This window comes from Podarcis filfolensis (genome assembly GCF_964270895.1).
Source record: "Podarcis filfolensis genome assembly, chromosome: 14".
In the NCBI taxonomy this organism is placed as follows: Eukaryota; Metazoa; Chordata; class Lepidosauria; order Squamata; family Lacertidae; genus Podarcis; species Podarcis filfolensis.
This window is the reverse complement of record NC_139616.1, coordinates 18,035,287-18,051,636: the sequence shown is the minus strand read 5'-3', so window position 1 is coordinate 18,051,636 and position 16,350 is coordinate 18,035,287. Positions and strand designations below refer to the sequence as shown.

The 16,350-nt window shown below is 43.6% G+C and overlaps 1 long non-coding RNA gene across 2 annotated transcripts; it reads right to left on the bottom strand.

The window, feature by feature from the left end:
- Nucleotides 1-5,562: 5,562 nt before the first annotated feature.
- Nucleotides 5,563-7,922, bottom strand: LOC310749092. 2 transcript variants are annotated; one of them, XR_014541481.1, is made up of 3 exons: nt 7,835-7,922; nt 6,770-6,834; nt 5,563-5,771 (listed from the first exon to the last, which is right to left on the bottom strand). It is a non-coding gene; the product is annotated as an uncharacterized lncRNA (long non-coding RNA). The 2 variants fall into 2 exon arrangements; XR_014541482.1 differs by having other exon boundaries at nt 5,563-5,691.
- Between the last annotated feature and the right edge of the window lie 8,428 nt (nt 7,923-16,350).

Here is a 16,350-nt window from a genome sequence, read left to right as displayed (position 1 = left end):
CACTAAAGGAGGTTTGTAATGAAATTTTGGAGGGGAAAAAGGCGCCAGAGTCGTGGAAGGAAGCTTATATTACACTTATACCGAAAACTGAGTCGGAAAAGACACAACTTAAGAACTACCGCCCCATATCCCTGCTCAATGTGGATTATAAAATATTTGCTGATATTTTGGCTAATAGATTAAAAAAAGTATTAGTGGAAGAGATACATAAGGACCAAGCTGGCTTTCTCCCAGGTAGGCCCTTGTCTGACGAGGAACATAATCAACATTTTGGAGAAGTTGCAAGTGAATATTAATACTAAAGCAGTTTTAAGTTTTATAGATGCGGAGAAAGCCTTTGATAATATTTATTGGAATTTTATGAAGAAAAATCTCCAGGGGATGGGGGTGGGTCAAGGGTTTGAAAATGGTATAAGTGCAATTTACTCAGAACAAAAGGCTAAGCTAATAGTCAATAATGTGATGACAGAGGAATTTAAGATAGAGAAAGGTACACGACAAGGCTGCCCAATTTCCCCATTGCTTTTTATTTCAGTCCTGGAGGTTTTGCTAAATATGATTAGAAGGGACCGTCTGATTAAAGGTATCCAGGTCGGAGCCAAACAATACAAATTGAAAGCTTTTGCAGATGACCTAGTTTTGACGTTACAGGAGCCAGAATCTAGTACGAAAAGAGTATTAGAACTGATTCAAGAATTTGGTCATGTGGCAGGATTTAAGCTGAACAAGTCAAACACTAAAGTTCTTGAGAAAAATTTAACACCGATTGAGAAAGAGAGGTTTCAGAAGGAGACAGGTTTAACATTAGTTAAGAAAGTAAAATATCTGGGGGTTAATATGACTGCTAAGAACTTAAATTTATTTAAAGATAATTATGAGAAATGTTGGACAGAGGTGAAAAAAGACTTAGAAATATGGTCAAATTTGAAGCTTTCCTTGTTGGGTCGAATTGCAGCTATAAAGATGAATGTATTGCCAAAAATGTTATTTCTGTTTCAATCATTGCAAATTTTGGACAAGATGGACTGTTTCAAGAAGTGGCAGAGAGACATTTCTAGATTTGTCTGGCAGGGCAAGAAGCCCAGAATAAAATTTAAAATATTAGCTGATGCAAAGGAAAGAGGCGGATTTGCCCTGCCAGATCTTAAACTTTACTATGAATCAGCAGCATTCTGCTGGTTGAAAGACTGGCTGCTTCTTGAGAACACAGACATTTTGGACTTAGAAGGTTTTAACAATGTTTTTGGGTGGCATGCATATTTGTGGTACGACAAGGTTAAAGCACATAAAGCATTTAAAAACCATATTGTCAGGAAAGCATTGTTCAATGTCTGGATAAGATACAAAGACTTACTGGAAAATAAAACCCCAAGGTGGTTGTCACCAATGGAAGCGAAGGCTCAGAAAAAGCTCAATATGGAGGCCAAATGGCCGAAATATTGGGAAATATTGGAACAAGAAGGAGATAAATTGAAATTGCAGAGTTTTGAGAAATTAAAAGATAAAGTGTGAGACTGGCTTCATTATTATCAAATAAGAGAGGCCTATAATTTGGACAAAAAAATTGGCTTCCAGGTGGAAAAATCAAAATTGGAAACAGAATTGTTAGATCCCAAAACTAAGATACTTTCAAAAATGTATAACTTGCTGTTAAAATGGAATACGCAGGATGAAACGGTTAAATCTGCTATGATTAAATGGGCAAAAGATATTGGTCATAACATTATGTTTGCTGACTGGGAACAGTTGTGGACCACCGATATGAAATTTACGGCATGTAATGCCTTAAGAGAGAATATTATGAAAATGATATACAGGTGGTACATGACACCAGTCAAGCTTGCAAAAATATATCATTTGCCCGATAACAAATGTTGGAAATGTAAAGAAAATGAAGGTACATTCTTTCACCTTTGGTGGACGTGCCCAAAGATTAAGGCTTTCTGGGAGATGATCTATAATGAAATGAAAAAGCTATTTAAATATACCTTCCTGAAGAAACCAGAGGCCTTTCTCCTGGGCATAGTCGGCCAATTGGTGCCAAAGAAGGATAGAACTTTCTTCATGTATGCAACAACAGCAGCAAGAATACTCATTGCAAAGTATTGGAAGACACAAGACTTACCCACCCTGGAAGAGTTGCAGATGAAGGTGATGGACTATATGGAATTAGCGGAAATGACTGGCAGAATCCGAGACCTGGGAGAAGAGTTGGTGGAAGAAGATTGGAAGAAATTTAAAGACTATTTGCAGAAACACTGTAAAATTAATGAATGTTAAAAATGATGTTGGATTGAAAATAAGTGACATTAGCAACAAAGTTAATGAGAATATGCAAAAATGAATTGATAATGGATGAAAATATAGAGTTATAATATGTTAAGATATAGAGTTAAGATAAACGAAAGAGGGTAAGGATTTGCTGATTTGATTATTTAAATGGGAATACAAAAAGGGGAGGTGTGAGGAGGTCAAGGAAACAAGCTAATGAGTTTAAAGTTATTAAAAATGGATTTGTTTTTAACTCTTTTTTATCTATTCGTTTTTTGTATTTTGTATTTTTATTTCTCTTTTTTCTTTTTTATGTATTTTTGTATGTTTTCTTTTGTTATCTTTTCCTTTTCCTATGTTTTTTTTGTTTTTTATGTATTCTGCAAACCTATGTTTTTGTAAAATTTCAATAAATATTTTATTTAAAAAAAAACAAAGCTTGAGAAGTACAGAAAGCATCTGTCAGAGATTCTGAAAACCTCCGAGTATTTGGCAAGCGTTTCCACTGGTTACAAAGCACAGTGCAATTAACGTGTAAAGATAACTTATTTTCTACTCCGGATAATGCATTTTAATCAGTAATGTCAACCTGTAATTAGTGTTTCATTTTTTATTATTATTATGTTTTAATCATTAAGGTGGAAGATGTTAACGATAAAGAGTTTATAATGTAGATATACAGTGTTAGGGTTGAGGAGTTGGGTATCAGAGGACTTCCCCTGAGGTCACATGACCCAGGCAGCTCCGAAGGCTTAGAGGTTGTTGCACAAGTTTGTCTGAGAAGCTCGAGAGAATAAAATGGTCTCCAGGCATTCTTCATCCCTCTGGTCTGTCTGTGGACCTGGAATTGGTGCAAGCTGCATCAGTGGTATTTGTGCCTGTTGGGACTGGTAGGGAAGAGTAAAAGAAGGCAGAGTCAACAATAGACAGAGCCAATGACAGGCAGAGCTTACTAATTCTATCTTTGACCCCATCCTCCTCCCTCCTGAATGCTATAAGAGGCAACACAGGGAGGCAGTGTGGTGTAGTGGTTAGAGTGTCTGACTAGGGCCTGGGAGACTGGGGTTCAAATCCTCACTCAACGAAGTGGAAGGGGCAAGCAGAATATAAAATGGAAGAATGGTATAAAGAGGTGTGGGATATAGCATATTAATGATAAATTAACACATGCCATTAAGGTAAGATGGGGAATATGTAGGAAAAATGGTTTTGAGGAGATATGGGAGGCATTTGTAGAATTTGTACTGTTAAAATGGAAAGGGGTCAAACCATTGCATAAGGTGTTGAAAGAGGTTGGATAGTTACAATGGAATGGTCTCTGTGGTGGAGTGCACATTTTTATTCTTATTTATTTATTATTATTACTTTGTTCAAAAAAAATTAATAAAAAGAGTAACAAATATATATAAAAAATCCACTCAGCCATAAAACTCTCCGGGAAACCTTGGGTCAGTCGCTGCCTCTTAGCCTAACCTACCTCACAGGGTTGTTGTGAAACGAAGGGAGAAACAATGCATGCCATTCTGAGCTCCCTAGAGAAAAGTTGGGATACACTGTATATGCAATAAAATAAATACATCAATAGAAGAGGACAAAGATGGCAGCCGGCGCCACCACTCTCTGGAGTTGTTTTAATGAGGAATGAGGAAAGGGGGCACTGGCTGAGAGCAGCTTGAGCTGGGTGGAACACTGCCCCATTCACACATATGGACCAGCCTCCCCTGGTTTGCACATAGTGCATTATTTACTGCATTTGTGTCCCATCTTTTTCTCCAAGTAGCTCAAGGTGACGTGTGATTCATCCCCACAACAAGCCTATGAGGTAGGTTAGTTTGAAAGGCAGTGATTGGCCCAAGGTTACCCAGGATGCTTCATGGCCAGGTGGGGATTTGAACCCTGGTCTCCCAGGTCCTAGTCCAATATCCTGACCACTACACCACAGTAGCTCCCCATGTCATTGCTCCATTCAGAAGGCACCTGCTCCCTCTGCATTGCTGTCCTATTGCCTCCATCACCCATAACTCCCTCATGGGGGGCCTAAAAAGAGGTCACCAGTAACTGCATAAAATTTACATGTGGTAATTTATATGCCTAGGCACACACTTGGAAGCAATCGCCGCCATTGAAACAGCAATGCAATACATCTCACTGGAGATAGGGGGCAGGACTGTGAACAGCCAAGTTGAGGGTGTCTCCTCAGTCTGTTGTCAGGGTCTGACTAAATGAAGATGGAAGGCACTAGCCGGTAAATCCTCAAGGGAAACCCCAGAGGAGGAAGGCTCAGAACCAAGGGATTGGTGGTGAGACACCGAGGAGAGGACTGGGAGGAGGCGCCGGGTGCCAGAGGGGCAGCAGGGTTTAGAGAGCAGGTGGAGCCTGTGACAGACAGCAGTTCAAACTCTGAGGCTGAAGCTGAGGAAGGGGGTCAAAAGGCTGCTGAAGGATCCAGGGGGTCTCCCCCTCCTGCTGTGACAAACTCCCCTCCCCACTGGTCTCCAAGAACTTGCAGAGTAATGAGAAGAGCAGAACAGAGGTCAGAGGTATGCAGATACAGTTGGCTTGGAAAACATCTAGGAGAGGAGCAGTCTTAGAAAAGGTGGAAGGCAGGGACATTCAGTCCTCCTGGCAACTGCTCCTTGGGGCAAAACCTGCTGGGAAGTTTTGCTGAGACCACTAGGCCAAGCTATGTTTTTGTTGCCCTGAATAAAAAAGAGTTAACTTCACTGACAACCGAGATCTGCTTTCTTTCTTGCTGACCTCCAGCCGTTACATCGGTGTAGTCTTTGTTGTTGTTGTTTAGCCATTTAGTCGTGTCCAACTCTTCGTGACCCCATGGACCAGAGCACGCCAGGCACTCCTGTCTTCCACTGCCTCCCACAGTTTGGTCAAACTCATGCTGGTAGCTTCGAGAACACTGTCCAACCATCTCGACCTCTGTCGTCCCCTTCTCCTTGTGCCCTCCATCTTTCCCAACATCAGGGTCTTTTCCAGGGAGTCTTCGCTTCTCATGAGGTGGCCAAAATATTGGAGTCTCAGCTTCAGGATCTGTCCTTCCAGTGAGCACTCAGGGCTGATTTCCTTCAGAATGGATAGGTTTGATCTTCTTGCAGTCCATGGGACTCTCAAGAGTCTCCTCCAGCACCATAATTTAAAAGCATCAATTCTTCGATGATCAGCCTTCTTTATGGTCCAGCTCTCACTTCCATACATCACTACTGGGAAAACCATAGCTTTAACTATACAGAGCTTTGTTGGCAAGGTGATGTCTCTGCTTTTTAAGATCCTGTCTAGGCATTGCTAAAAGTTGATGGGGAAACCTCAAGGCCCCTGCTGCTCTCCTTCCTTGAGGGTTCTTGATCTTTTAAACCATGCTCAGACTGGACAGCACTCAGAGGACACTTTCAAACAGAGGACTGTCCTCTGTAAAGTAGGACATACGAGCACTCTCTGAAAGACTCCACATTCTTCAGCAGCCAACTTCTTTCTTTCTCGCCCACCCCCTATCAGAAGAAATCTTGCAAATTAAGCAATCTCATGCTAATGGGCACCAATTTGCATACATTCCTGCAATTTGCTCTGATTGCAATATGAGGGGGGTGGGCGCATATTACCGCCTTGACTCTTTTCTTTCCCCCCTCCCCTTCAAATGCAGAAACCTGCCCTACCCCCTGGGTAACTCTGCATGAAGCATTCTCCTCATTCTCCTTCGCACCAGGGGCATGCAATCAGTCCCCTGGGGGTTCCTAGACAATGAATCCCTTCTTACCAGGCCATGGGTTAAAAGAGAGGGGGGGAGAGGAGAGAAACAGGCAGAGACAGTGTAAGAAAGCGTCAGCTATAAAGTGGCAGCAATTTCTAAGCTGAGAGCTCTTGAAAAATCTCTCTGACCCACTCCCCATAAGTGGTGCTTGGCAGACCTCTCTAATGCACCCTTCTTACGAGCTCACTCCATTCTGAGAAAGGAAAGCTGTCAGGCCGAGGGGGAATCTCTCAGCCTGCAAAATAAAACTACAGTAAGCCTGCCAAGGATCAACTAAGATGCCTATAAAGATCCAGGCGTTGACATTCCCACACGCGTTAATAAAGCAAATTGAAAACCTCTATAGCTGGTAGCTCTCGCTTTTCTACCCCCTTGCCCATCAGGACCAATCGCTAGGGAATCTCTTAGTTAGGAGAACTTTTGGTAACAGCCCTGAGCTAAGTTTCAGAGGATGGAGATGCAGAAAAGGCTGTAGAAGGGCATGGTCAAAGGGCACAGTCTAAGGGATAGGTAGTAGGTAAAGAAAACGTACACATTTTATTCAGTTCATATTTAAAGGCAAATCTACCAAATTCTCAGTTTCCAAGCAAGACACAAAGCAAAAGTCAGCCATCTCCAGAATTTGCGCTTCTCCCAATTTTGCAATCAATTCTCCATCCAAGTAACATGTACAAACATATTTATACTACTGTAAAATGTATATAATAAGCATGCAATGGTGGTGGGGGAGGAACTTACCGGAGAAAATGAAGATAGCTCCACCTAGATTTCAGTACCTGCAAATCAGCACTTCCCTGAGTAGACTGATTAGAAATTGAGATATTTAAGAGAGAGAACACCAAATTTGATAAAGTACTAGAATCAAACAAATCGGGGTGATGCTCAAAGATATAGAAAACGATCATCATCTAGATCAGGGGTGAGCAGACTTGCAGGATCTACTTTGTTTTTCAGTAGAACCTCAAGATCTACCAACCATAGCCTGGTGCAAAATAGATACTCTTAAAACAAGAGAATTCTGGGAATCTGTTTTAAGTACCAGAGCTGAAGAGAACGCATGGAACTTCCATACAAAAAACGGATCCCTGATTATCTCAAGGTGTCTTTGTTTCAAAATAACTGAGGGCAGGGAAGGGACATGCTGCTGCTTTTATTTTAAAACAATTGGGAATCTGAAATCCTTTCCGTTTAACTGGGGTAGATCCAGGCCAGTGGAGGGAGGGTACACTTGACCAGGTACACTTGCCCAAGGCTTTGGAGAGCTACACTGGTGGGGGGCTGCCAGGAGCCTGCTGGACTTACACTGTCGTGCCAAGAATAACCCGTGCCTCCCAGCTTACTAGAGACTCCCACCTGAGCTCCAGAAAAGCTCTACACCAGCAGTCAGTGAACTGGGGGACTAGGCTAGTCCCCTAAATGCTCCTGGTAAGTGAGGGTATTAAAGTACAGTGGTACCTCGGGTTAAGTAATTAATTCATTCCGAAGGTCCGTTCTTAACCTGAAACTGTTCTTAACCTGAAGCACCACTTTAGCTAATGGGGCCTTCTGCTGCTGCTATGCCACTGGAGCACGATTTCTGTTCTCATCCTGACACAAAGTTCTTAACCCAAGGTAATATTTCTAGGTTAGCAGAGTCTGTAACCTGAAGCCTATGTAACCTGAAGTGTATGTAACCCGAGGTACCACTGTATTAACATCTGGCACCTCCCTCCCAAAGCCCAGGAAGCTTCTCCCCAGCTTAAGGAGGGAGGCATGATGCTCTGATGAGTCCAAGAACCCTCTCTCCACCTTCCCAAAACCCACCCAGCTTGGGGAAGGAGGCAAGAAGGCTCCAGCATCCTGTTGGAGGCCTGGCAACTCCTTCCCGAAACCCAGGAAGGTACTGCTTGGCTTAGGGAGGGATGTGCAATGCTCATGCATGTGACATTAAGACATCACGATGTCTTACACTACATCACGGTGTCACACACTACACCCCCCCATTGCCCTCGCAAGCTGGCACCTCTGGCCCTAACTATTCCCCTACAAATAATTTTACCTCATGCCACTACTCTACATGGGCCTGTCCAGATCTACCTTAGGCTGACCCCTACCTTAGATTATTAAGTGCAGATGCACCTAATGAATGACTGGTTGGCCCACAGCCGTAAACTACATATAAAGAATGATATATAAATACAGCTGTTTTGTATTAAAGCATGAGCAACAGCCAAGCTTTGATCTAGAAGAAATTAGCAAGTGAGAAGATGAAAGCATCCCTCTGATTGCATTCTTGGGCTGGAGAAATCTACACCTGTTTTGCCTGTCAAGAGCACAGATGTTCAAACAAGGGATGGGGAACCTCAAGCCTGGGGTCTAAATGTGGCCCTTTCAGCTCAGCCTCCACCACACATTGTCCTGAGCCATATCTCTCGCCAGCCCAGCTTTGCGCCCTCCTTGAGCATATTTGCCTGACTAGGATGTGTCATTTCTCTGGCGTGAGAAAGGACCTTCACCTGTGGGATTTAAGACCATAAGAAGAATCTGCTGGATCAGGCCAGGAGCCAGCCAGATGTCCATACAAAGCTTGTAAGCAGGATCCGAGCTCAATGGTGGTCTCCCCTTCTGAGGTTTCCCACATATGACCTCAACAGTGGCTGTAGAACACAGCCGTCATGGTTAGTCGTCATTACAGTGGTACCATGGGTTAAGAACTTAATTCGTTCTGGAAGTCCATTCTTAACCTGAAACTGTTCTTAAGCTGAGGTACCACTTAGCTAATGGGGCCTCCCACTGCCACTGTGCCGCTGCATGATTTCTGTTCTCATCCTGAAGCAAAGTTCTTAACCCGAGGTACTATTTCTGGGTTAGCGGAGTCTGTAACCTGAAGCATCTGTAACCCGAGGTACCACTGTAATAGCCTTATTAGTGGGGTAGGAGAGCTGGAAAAAGAATCATATCTGGTAACCAATGCACCCCTTTCGTTTCAGATAGTACATAGGTACCATGCTTGATTGCTATTGTTTAAAATATACCCATGCCCTCCTGCATCTAAGCCTGTATCCAAGCCAAAGCACCTGGCATTGAGACTATTGCATAGTCTTTCACTGTTTACCCCTGATTCCACATCCCTTCTTCTGTTCCCCTCTGGACCCATCTGCACTATACATTTAAAGCGGTATTATACCACTTTAAACGATCATAGCTTTCCCCAAAGAAGTGTAGTTTGTTAAGGGTGCTGAGAATAACTAGGAGACCCCTATTCCCCTCACAGAACTACAATTTCCGGAGTGGTTAACAATCAATTCCTCTTCCTAATACTGTGGTAGGAGAGCTGGGGGGGGGTTGCACCTGGAAACCAATGCACCCCTTTGGTTTCAAATAGTACATGGGTAGGCAAATCTAAAAAGCCTGGGACACACATTTTCACAGTCCTCTAGTGGCTATGATGGCTCATTTAACAGAAATAATGTCTGTAGCATTAACTCTGGAAGTGTAGACTCGATTCTGACCAAACTAAGCCTCCTGGTGTATATTTTGCTCTAATAAGTTTAGTTTGGTCAGAATCGAGTGTACTTTGCCAGAGTTAACACTAAATACATGACTTCTGGTAAATGAGCTAATATAGAGGGCCGTGAAAATTTGTGTCTCAGGCTTTTCAAACTCGTTTACCCAAAGGGGAGCATTGGTTGCCAGATGTGAAATACATCGGCGTTATTTTCAGCTCTCCTACCCTTCTATATCCTCCATGAACTTGTCTAATCCTCTTTTAAAGCCATCCAAGTGCCCATCACTATCTCCTGTGGGAGCAAAGTCCATGGTTGAACAATGCACTGTGTGGAGAGTCTTGTCTTGCCTACTCTGAACCTTCCAACATCTGGCTTCAGAGGGTGTCCACAAATTAAAGTGTTATGGAAGAGGGAGGAGAACTATTTTTTCTATCCACCTTCTCCGTCCATGCCACTTTTCTCTATCCAAACTTCTAACATGTCACCTCTTGCTGAGTTTTCTCTAAACTAAAAAGGCTCCCATGTACGTTGAACAGTTCAAGGAAGTCATAAAACACGATAGGGATACATTTGAATTTGCAATTAGGTATAACAGGGTCGGGGACGTGGGTGGCACTGTGGGTTAAACCACAGAGCCAAGGACTTGCCGATCAGAAGGTTGGCGGTTCGAATCCCCGCAACGGGATGAGCTCCCGTTGCTCAGTCGCTGCTCCTGCCAACCTAGCAGTTCGAAAGCACAAAGTGCAAGTAGATAAATAGGTACCACTGCAGCGGGAAGGTAAACGGCATTTCCGTGTGCTGCTCTGGTTCGCCAGAAGCGGCTTAGTCATGCTGGCCACATGACCCAGAAGCTGTCTGCGGACAAACACCGGCTCCCTCGGCCAATAAAGCGAGATGAGCGCCGCAACCCCAGAGTCGGTCATGACTGGACCTAATGGTCAGGGGTCCTTTACCTTTATAACAGGGACACTCCAGATATAGCAACAGTTTAAAAATATATAAATTAAAACTTAGTCACTAACATATAACCTAAAATTATCATTTAAGGCTTTAATCATTATGATAGCACAGCTTGTTCCCTAAGTTTTATGGCAAACACAGAGAATTTGGCTACCCTTAAGGTGATCTCAGGATCCTTGTCCTCTACCAGGGATTTTAAACATTGAAGTTCGGATTCATTTGGAGATTTTTGCATAGCAGGGGTAATAAATACCGAGCATATATCTCCGTAGAAACGGCAGCGTACCAAGGCATGAGAGACAATTTCTACCTCCATCAAGCCGCAGAGGCAGACTCGTTCCACGTATGGTTTACCCTCAAATCTGCCCTGCAATAAGTCAGATAGCAGCACATTGAATCTAGCAAGGGTAAATGACCGAGGCTGAACAGTTGTCAAAGGGCTGGCACAGGCCAAAGCTTTGTTTTGTTTTTAAGCTAGGCTCCCCCTGCCCACACACACACACACAAAAAACCCCTCCACAGAATGGACATTATCTGAATAAGCCAGTTCGGCGTAGAGGCACAGACCTCCTGCTGTCTTACCATTTTCCTTCCTCCTTGGCAGGAGATTTGCAGACCTTTTGAAGTCAGGTTCCTTCCGACCGAAGCAACATGCTCAGCCTGGGTTCTGAGTCTCCCTCAGACCCAACCGCCTCTCCAGAAGAACCTATTAATTGGCATCTATTCATGGCAACAATTATAAGGATATTAAATGTGTATTTATATCCCGTCACCTCCGTTCTGCAGCCACAGGGGGTTCCTCATCAAGAGGTAATTGAAAGGGAAGAGAAGAGGCGCAGGGGCTCCCTCTTAGGGGGCCGACACGAGCGACAGGGAGATGGAAACATCGTTGGGCGTTTCTGCCATTTATAATCATAATGGATTTTACCCCTCTTCTCTCTTCGCTGCCGAACACAAATGTAAATGGCAGATCTGGTAGCAAATGTGATGCAAAGCAGGGAGGGGAGCGATTCCATTAACTTTGCTACTGACACTTAACGGATGGCCTTATGATATGCCATCATAACATATCAATCCTCATCTTGCCTTTGGGAGCAACTGGAGAAGGTTGGCGACGGAGGAAGAGTTTAGAGGAACATCTCATACCTTCCAACATGACGCAGCCCAAATCGGGGACGCCATCTTCTAGGTCTGCACTCCTGGCTAGAGTCACATGACCCGTGCGAAAACACAGCCCTCCAAAAAGTGCTTTTTCAGGCACAGCACCCAAAACATGTGTTTGGGGGCACCGTTCATGATTGCTGCCTCATAAAATGCCTTTTCGGGGCAGCAATCTTGCATGGCACCCCAAAACACATGTTTTCAGGCACCATGCCCGAGAAGAGTGCAGCCCAGAATCATGTGAGATTGTGGTAGCCATTTTGGCCCCTGTCCTCTGGTGAGAAAAACTGGAATGTCCTGTTTTCTTCCAGGGGAGTTGACAGGTATGACTTTTCTAGGTGAAAACAACGATGAGAAAACATAGCTCCGTGGGATGAAGGTGCTCTTCCAGGCCTCTCCCTCTGCCCCTGGGACACTCCTTTGGAGAAGTGTACACTAATATGCTGGTGAGTGTGTGTGTGTGTGTATTCCACAAACCGATGTGGAAATGTGGTTTAAGAAGAAAACTGAAAGCAACCCAAATGGAGACATTAGTGCATCCCTAGTCTCACACACAACTTGGCCTTTGCTTGAATGTACAGAACTGCTCTTCAAAAACAGCCACAGATCTGGTGTTGCTCCTTCAGGTACTGCCCTGCTTGAGGGAAGTTGCACTTTTGAGAAGAGATGAAGGACCTCTTTCTTGGTCAGCAGTACTCACCTGAGGCAGTCTTGAGCAGAAGAAGGGGGAAGGGGAAAATGAGATCAATTTAGCGGCACTCTAGATAGCTAGTAACTGAGATTTGTGCTGTAACAAGACACCTCTGAAGCGAGCATTAAAATTAAAAAATGAGAGGTACAAGAAGAGCTGGAGAAGGGGGAAAGGAAGACTTAAACCTAGGTCCTACCTGTACTATAAATTTAAAGCAGTATTATACCACTTTGTCAGTCATGGATTCCTCCAAAGAATCCTAGGAACTTTAAACCACTCTGCAAATTGTAGCTCTATATGGGGGGGATAGGGGTCTCTTTACAACTCTCAGCACTCTTAACAAACCATAGTTCCCAGAACTCCTTGAGGGAAGCCATGCCTGTTTAAAGTGGTATGATACTGCCTTAAATGTATAGCGCAGATGAGGCCTTAAGCCCGTGTTGCCTGAAGAGGTAGAGGAAATTGTTACCATGGTTTTCTGCCTTAACTTTGGTTAAGATTCTATACCATAAAACTACTATTTAACTTGCCAGTTCAAGTCTTTCCCCCAGAGGATGCGTTCCGGGGTGACAACACCAAAATCTGCTTGTCATATGGGAGAAGAAAGGTTCACAAAATGGAGAAAGGAGATTGACCATAGCTTCCTCTATGGAGGTTCTATGCTTAACCATGGTTAAGACAAATTACAATTTGCAACACACACACCCTTCTAATAAATCAATTTCATATCTTGATTTGTGTCCAGTCCCTATTCAGTGTGGAATAATGGTTAGGGTGTGAGCTTAGGACTTGGGTGATCCAGATTCCAAAGCACACTTGGCCATGAAGCTGGCCAAGTGAACCAGGGCTGATCAATATCTCTCAGCCAAGCCTACTTCACAGGGTTGTTGTGGGGAGAAAAAGGGAAGGACAGAAAGGACTGCCTTGGCCTCTTTGAAAAAAGGCAGGACATCAATGTGATAAAGAAAGAAATAAAACCATGGTTTCAGTATTCATGTATCACACCTACATCATGATGGGAAAGTTTAGGAAACCATGGTTGTATCATTAGGAAACCAAGATTGTATCATGCTATTTACGGACAAAGAAAAAGAGCCTGGATGTTGTTACAAGGGGGTATTTCTATATGGAAAAATATCTCTGCCTAATAGTCTATTTGGTTTTAACACCGCGTGCTGGTTTTCATAATTCAGCTCTAAGTGCCAAGCACTGTAAATGAGCCCATTAATGACCCTTTAATTTACTTCACCGGGGCTGAATTCATAAAACATTCATGTTCCATTTACGCAGGATTTTTCCCAATAACTCCTCAGGGCAAGTCACTGTTGAGGAACGGCCGAGATGGTTTCTTTCAGATACCATCCAGTTAAGGCTCTTCTCTCCCTCTCCGCCCCTTTCCATAAACTCAGCATGCAGCTTCCCCCCCCCCCCACACAGGAAGCTGTCTTCCTAACAAGGGTAGCAAAGAGTAGAGGAGCCTTTGCGGAGGTCAGTTGCTCAACAAATGATGTGAACAGACTGCTGCATCCTAAGCTGTAGCATAATTGAGGCTAAGCAGCTGCAGACCTTTGGTCAGTACCTAGGTGGGAGATCACATGAGATGCAGAGCTTTCAAAAAGAAGAAAGGAATGTACATCATAAATAATACCTAGAGCAGGATGGGAAATATTTTTCACCTTGAGGGCCACATTCCCTTCCAGGGTCCACATGTTAGTGGTGGGTGGGGCCAGAAGCAAAAGTGGGTGGAGCAACCAATGTTAATTTGACCTTTGTACAGAAGAATATAGGGACGCCGGTGGTGCTGTGGGTTAAACCACAGAGCCTAGGCCTTGGCGATCAGAAGGTTGGCAGTTCAAATCCCCGCAACAGGGTGAGCTCCCGTTGCTCGGTCCCTGCTCCTGCCAACCTAGCAGTTCGAAAGCACATCAAAGTGCAAGTAGATAAATAGGTACCGCTCCGGGGGGAAGGTAAACGGCGTTTCTGTGCGCTGCTCTGGTTCGCCAGAAGCGGCTTAGTCATGCTGGCCACATGACCCGGAAGCTGTACGCCGGCTCCCTCGGCCAGTAAAGTGAGATGAGCGCCGCAACTCCAGAGTCGGTCACTACTGGATCTAATGGTCAGGGGTCCCTTTACCTTTTTTACAGAAGAATATATTCTACACAAGCTCCTCTCTATCCTCTATCCAGGCAAACAAGAGGCATTGTCAGAGTTCAAGGATATAATCCAGGCAGGCAGAAACACACTTTTTAAAAATAATATTTTATTAGTTTTCCAAAAATAACAAAAAATAAAACAACAACAATACAAATTCATAACCAAATATAGAAAAATTGACGTCCCCCTGGTCCCTTCCCTGGTTTCATTGTTTATCATCATACCGCATGTCTATTGTAAATTTAAAAACCTTTAAAATTACTTATTTTCCATTCATAATATCATTACAAGTAGTTCTAAAATCCTGCTAATGTGTTAACTTGTGTACATTGCTTCTGTATATATGCAATAAAGTCCTTCCAGTCTTCCTTAAATTCATTGTCATCTCTTCCTCTTAATTTCATTGTCAATTTTGCCATTTCAGCATATTCCATTAGTGTGACTTGCCAATCTTCTTTAACTGGGACACCTTCTTCTTTCCAATGTTGTGCTAGCAATATTTGCGTGGCCGTAGTCGCATATCCACTCCCATAATACCTAGTAGGAAAGCTTCTGGTTTTTCACAAAAGTTATTTTAAACATCTTCTTCATTTCATTATAAATCTTTCCCCATTATTCCTTTACAATTTTACAATCCCACCACATATGGAGAAATGTCCCTTCTGCTAATTTTGGAGTGCCCCATTCAGACCTGTGCTTCCCCATCTCAAGCTCGCAGCCAAGAAAGCAGTTTCTTGTGTCGGATCAATAAGAGACAACTCGCTTTCCCAACCTCTACAAATCCTGGCTAAGGAGAGCCCTGCCAATGACCCATTTTAGACCAGCATTCTCCTCTCACAATGACCAACCAGATGGCTGTAGGAAACATGCAAGCAAGAACCAAGCAAAAGAAGACTCCCCTCTGGTGGTTTCCAGCGATATTCAGAAGTATTACTGCCTCCAGCTGTGGAGGCTGAGCATACCCATTATGGCTAGTAGCTAGTAGGTGGACTGATAGGCTTGTCCACCATGAATTTCTTCAATCTGCCTTAAAAGCCATCATTCCCTCCCCAGATCCATCAAGTGTCCCTAACTTCCAGGGACGTTCCTGGATTTACAGAGGCCGTCCCAGTTTCTCCTTTTATCCCAGAATGTCCCACTTTTCCTATTTTCATTGGAGAAATGGTGGAGGGTATGGAGTTATGTGACTCCTGGACCAGGAGACAAGTAACTATACAACCTTTAGAAAACATCTGAAGGCAGCCCTGTATAGGGAAGGTTTTTTTATAAAAAATCTTTACTGTTTTATTATGTTTTTATATGTGTTGGAAGCTGCCCAGAGTAGCTGGGGCAACCCAGTTCAAAGGGCATGGTATAAATAATAATAATAATAATAATAATAATAATAATAATAATAATATGATGATGATGATGATGATATAGGACGTCCCTATTTATCACCTTGCCGGCAAAGGTCCGTATAGTTAAAGCTATGGTTTTCCCAGTAGTGATGTATGGAAGTGAGAGCTGGACCATAAAGAAGGCTGATCGCCAAAGAATTGATGATTTTGAATTATGGTGCTGGAGGAGACTCTTGAGAGTCCCATGGACTGCAAGAAGATCAAACCTATCTATTCTAAAGGAAATCAGCCCTGAGTGCTCACTGGAAGGACAGATCCTGAAGCTGAGGCTCCAATACTTTGGCCACCTCATGAGAAGAGAAGACTCCCTGGAAAAGACCCTGATGTTGGGAAAGATTGAGGGCACAAGGAGAAGGGGACGACAGAGGTTGAGATGGTTGGACAGTGTTCTCGAAGCTACCAGCATGAGTTTGACCAAACTGCAGGAGGCAGTGGAAGACAGGAGTACCTGGCGTGCTCTGGTCC